Consider the following 6,067-nt stretch of genomic DNA (forward strand, 5'->3'; position numbering starts at 1 on the left):
TAAAAATTACAAAAATAAAACATGTACAGTACATAAATGAACAGTTGTATTGAATGTCTCGAAGTAAATGCTGTTTGTAGATATCTATAGGCAGAAAACAATTCTAAACAATATTTAAATCAATACATTGATAATCTAGTCAATTCACGTATAAACCTGTTTTTCGGGGGGTAATCTCAATTTGAGGGAAGGAACTAATTTGAATTCCAACTTCCAATTCTGTTTTATTACAAATAATATTACGTAGATCTTTATAACTTAAATTTAAATGCAGAAAAACTGATCTGTTTGTAATATTTTAAATAAAAAAAAAAATAACACCAAGAACACTGAAATGATTTATTTTTGTAGTTAAAATTATTTCTCTCAGAAAGGGCTGTTTTGTACCCCATCTGTCCTCCCATGAAGATTTCGTCCAGTTGTGCTGCCTTTTTCGCCATCTGTTAGTCATATTACGGACTCCACCATCTTCACATAATGTTCCAAAATTCCTTGTCTCAGATTTATTTTACTGTCAACATGTCTGGTTTAAGCTATACTTTAACTATTTTAATGCGTAATCTCTTAAAACAGCAAATCTCAAAATGGTGGCTATCACCTACCCACCACTTTAAGCAGATGAGATTCCCCATGATAAAAGCCTGATACACCTTCCATTCTGTGTCTTTGAACGGCTTCCGCATCACTGTTTTCCACTACCAGAGTTGCTGCCATCACCACTGGTGCTTTTTTTCCTTATATCCTCTGATGTGGAATACCAGAGGGGGTCTAGACCTGCCACAGACTGCTGCAATTGATCTCCTGACTGAAGGGAGCAGCAAAATGTAAAAAAACGTCCCTTTTATTGAAAACACTGAGAACTTGTTAGAGGTAGGTGTAATGTGTTCTCAGTTTGCTTAACCCGTTGGGTGTTTCATATGACTGATTGCCTGAGTTAATTTCCTTGTGTGGATGATTGCTGGGTGTTTGAGTGCTGATCCTACTTGAGGCTGATCACAGTTCACCACATGTTCCTTGCTGACTAAATTTTCCTTTCCTGTTTGTTTCATGGGCTTATTTGAATTAAGTCCCCTCCCCCTTTTTGTTGGGATCCTCAGGCTTGCCCACCAGAGGGCGCCGAGGATCCTTTTCTGCTCTCTTTGTTTTTCCCTTAGGGTTGGAGTTACTGTGGGGATCTGGAGATTACCCTCTGTCTCCAGCAGGATGCGCTGTGGGTCTTCTGGAGCTGGAACCTTCCTGCACACCTGTTCCTAATCCTCTTATCAGAAGACCTCTCCTTTATAAGCTCCTGCCTGTCCTTGATTCCAGGCCGCAGTGTTGATCTTAGTTGGTTAGCTTCCTGAGCCTCTGTTACAGAAGAATCTTTGTTATTTCTCATGCGAGATCAGATTCTAATTCTTCCTTGTCTCTGCCTCACAGGAATCCTGTCTCTTCGTGAAAGCTCTGGATGAGCTTAACCTCCTGTCTCCTCGTGAAAGCTCTGGATGAGCTTAACCTCCTGTCTCCTCGTGAAGCTTTGGAAGAACTGTCTCTCTGGCAACCTGTCTCTGGCCTGCAGCTCTGGGAGAGTTGCATCACAGGGAACCAGTTTCAAGCCTAAAGCTCTAGGAGAGCTAGCCAGCTAATCAGCCCTGGTGAGCCACCCGAGGACCCCTACGTGGTTTAACCTGAAGACTTCTTCGTGGAGTTCCCTAGAGGTTCCCATGTAGATTATCTCCTGTTTTTCTCAGTCATCCAGCCATCCCCTGCTCCCTGCACAGACTCCAGTGAACCAGCCCCAGACCCATTCTAGTCCCAGTGTTTTTCTGTGTGTATTTGGACTTTATTAAACATTTTGAACTTTTCCCCTGCCTCCTCCGTGTGTGTTCTGCATCTTGGGCTTAACACTAAGAAAACCCATCATGACACTTTTTATGCAATGAGGATTAGACACCTGGATCAGATATCGGCTCAGATATTGACCAATTAGCTGGATGGAATATTGGTGATCTGATATTGGACATCAGATGTTCAATCAAGTGAACTTTACTTGGAACTGTTATTTCTCAAATAATGTAAATTATATTTATGTACAGTATGTGTTGTTACCGTTTTTAAACAATGTTTATGTCAGATATATGGTTCATTTATTCAACAGTTGAATCGCATCGGTATGGGATGATATATTCAGCCCAGGTATCTGTATCGGATTGGATCGGAAAAAACTGAACCAGGACATGTTCAATGAGGATTGGTTGTTTCATTTAACTGGTCAGAACTGGCCGTCGCTCCTCCTTTTTCAACCTACTGAGTCTAGTGGGTAGCTGATTGGTTCAGTCGGTTTGGTTGTCGCTCCCTCTTCCAGCCTTCTAAGGTAACTGGGCTAGCTGGGGTAATGTGACCCATCCATCAGGGGGCATTGTAACCCTCAGAGAGTTCATGACTTACAGTTGTATATGTAAAAACAAGTGTTCATGTAGCCACAGAAGAATAAAAAAAGCAGGCTTGCAGCTCAAGAGAAGCTGGCAGCACAAAAAGTAAATGAGTGCTTTAATTCTTAAAAATAGAAGACAAAACATTACAGTTGTTAGGCACATTTCTCTGGTCTGTCTCCTACAACCGGGGGCCTACTGGGATTTACAACTTATTTCATAATTACGAAATAAGTTGTCATAATTATGAGATAATGTGTCATAATATGTCATACTTAGGAGATCAGGAAGGACAGTCAATGCTGACCTACGCTACATGAAACGTGAACAATGATCGGGTTGTCGGATTTAATATGCTTTTATTTCCTTTAAGGTATGTGACACCGGGGAATACTGAGTTTCCTCAATGTGGATGTAAATAGTTTTGCTCTTTCAGCATTACACAGTAAGTCCTTAGAATTGCTAAGGCGAAAGAGCCCACTCTGACTCCTATCTCGTAATTATGAGAAAAAAATCTAATAATTACAAGATACTGATCTCGTAATTATAAGATAAGTGTTCTTATTTTTCTTTTCTTTGGTGAACGCAATATGCTTCCGAACATTGCTGTTTGAGTCAGGATGATTGTTTTTTACCAAATCTGCAAGTTCCCCAACGTTCTGCTCATCCTTACTGGCTACCATGGCCCCATAGTCAGCCTATCACCCTGCTCCATCATTAAGTCCAAGCTTTAGGTAATACTTTCTTTCTCTTTCTTTAGTCATCCTTAACTTCTCTTTGTAGCACTGGCCCTAAAAACTTGTGACACCACGTGTTAGAGTGGCCCTTAGCAGACTCTCTGCCTCAGCAGGAGTCTTGAGGCAGGTGATTATTTACATTGGTGGAATGGCGGCCTAGTGGTTAGGGGATTGCACTTGGAAGCCAGAGTTTCTGAATTCAAGCCCCACTCCAAGGGATTGCCACTCAGCAAGACCCTTAACCCCCACACTGCTCCCCGGGCGCCGCACAATGGCAGCCCACTGCTTCCCAAGGGGATGGGTTAAATGCAGAGGTAAATTTCTCCAGTGTGAGATCATAAAATTCAATCATAATTATTATTACATTAACAATCCCGTTCAGCAGATCAGATGAGGTCTCAATTGCAAAAACTCTTAATAGGCTAATTGATGGCACTGGAAAAACATTTAATCTAAAACGAATTAAATATCAGAAATAATTTCTTGTTTGACAAGTTAAATCACTTAAGTAATGTTCATTCTAACCGTGGTTCATTTTATGATGATTTGCAATTACTGAGTTTTATTCTTTAAGTTTTATTGTTTTATAATCATTTATTGTTTCATAATGATTTATTAACATTGTCCACTAGCTTGATTGTAGGTATACATTTTTTATTCTCTTTATTAATACTTATTCACAATTTTAGTTTATTCTTTATATATATTGACTAATTTTCCTTTTTAAATTATCTATTAAACAAGTATAATTTCCTTCAATCAAATGGGCGAAACCGTTGTCGGAAAAATTTAGATTTCTATTCATTTATTCTTTCATATATTGATATATGCTATTTACTCTCTAAAAATGTCTTTGACTCAGTCTGTTTCACCTGCAAGGCCACAAAATGTTTGAGTGTGGGTGGTTATAGACAAGACATATTTTTTCCCTTAACAAAACCAGATACTTTCTCAAGGTCTATTCATAACAGGTTACTGTTTAACCAAAGTGTCTGTAATTGTCACAGTCTGTAACAAAGACAGAACAGGCAGACCATCATGCAGTGAATGTTAATGTCTTGTTCCTATTTACTTTGCAAAGTAAATAAAGTACCAGCTGAGTAAAATCCATTGATCTCCATTTATTTAACTGGACTGTATAGCTCTTTTTTCACACCACAAGAGGCTGCCTTTAAAGGCTACTTCTCTCTCTGCAAATAACAGACCTACCATTAATTAAAACAGGGAACACAGATATATTTGCACTAACAATCATCAATAAAGAGGCAAAACATTGAAATATTTAGCTTAATAAATAATAATAAACCAGTAAAACAAATCACTTCAGTCTGTTCAAGATAGGCTCTGTGTTTGCACCTTAACGCTCCATCTCTCTGGTTCTTTTCCCTAAAAGAGATCACTCAGGACAAACTCTTTAAATAACTCCTAATAACTTATATGTATTAGATAACCAGGAGACATGACAACAGATTCTGATAGAAATTGTAATCTTACTCAGATCAGAGAAATTGCTTAGAATATACAGAAGGCAGCTTCTCACCTCTGGGTTCACCTGTCAGGAAGTGGCCCCGATTAACAGAAAAAAGGCATTTTATACATCTCCAGTCTGCCACATCATCTTATTTTACATCATACATGTTAGCAGATAATTAGACATCCATGGCTCCAGCCTTATCAAGCTATTACACTTTGTTCTTAGCTGAAGGACACCGCTCTCATTCCATTTCCAAATCTTTGCCACGTACAGAATAAAGATTATAACTGTATATCCAGACAGAGGAACCGTCCTAATTAGATTAAAACATCAGTTCTGACACGCAACAGGCAGGCCACACCAGGTAAATGGCCTGTACTTATATAGCACTTTTTTTAAGTCAGGAAACTTGACCAAAGCGCTTTACACTACATTCAGTCATTCACCCATTCACGCACACACTCATACACTTATTACACACCAGGGTGTAATAAACTCACACATCTTCAAGGATAATTATCCTAACAATTCTCTAAGTGAAACTTTGCCATTTAAGCTAATCAGTATTTCTGTGTAAATGTAAGTAGGCTAATAAAGACCTTCATTACAATGTTTATGACCGTATCCTTTGTTTAAATGGTATTTGACTTGAGGTGGATTTCATCACAACACTTTGCAAAGAACAAGCATGATGAGTGTCTTCTTACAGAACACTGAAGAATGTACTCTGCAGATTTAATATAGATTATAGAGTGAATTTACAATATTTTCCTTCACATGGGAAAAATTGTAAGGTCTTGGTTGGGTGTTAGTCTTTATTAGTTAAGTGGAAACCTGAAGTATCATATCGTTGTATCTTTTCTTTCACCAGGTGGCAGCAAAAGACCACAGTAAGATGGTTTCAGCAATTACAGCTGAACTAGTGAATAAAGAGGTATGCAGTCCCTCCATCACCCCTAAAAAACAGTTTTGTGCACAGTTATCAACCACCAAGACGTTTTTCTGACGGAGGATTCATTTGGAAACTTTTTCCGCAGCTGTCCATCTGTTGTTTTCCCAGCCTTCATTATCCCAGTTGACTTGAAAGACCTGTTTCACCCATCAAGCAGCCGCTCTCTGCGCGCAAACATGCCTCCTGTTGCCTGGCAACCTGACGGTCCGCTTTTCAGATTGTCCCCTTACAGCAAAGCATCAAGACTGCACTATGTTGGCTCTCATTTCTCAACAAAACACTATTTAAAGTACTTTATTGAACCACACAGAGAGAGGAAAAATGCTTTGCTGTAATCATTAACCTGTGCCTTGAGTTCCCACCCCCCTGCTAGTGGTCCAGGAATTTGTCACAAAACTCTTGAAGAAAGAAGCTGATTAGCAGGAAGAGGAAGTTTCTTTCAGCTTTGTATCAGGGCTATGTGGATGATGCTGCTGCACAGGGTTTATTATCA

Source organism: Cyprinodon tularosa, unplaced genomic scaffold (genome assembly GCF_016077235.1).
Source record: "Cyprinodon tularosa strain WSP-4 unplaced genomic scaffold, ASM1607723v1 ctg939, whole genome shotgun sequence".
Classification (NCBI taxonomy): Eukaryota; Metazoa; Chordata; class Actinopteri; order Cyprinodontiformes; family Cyprinodontidae; genus Cyprinodon; species Cyprinodon tularosa.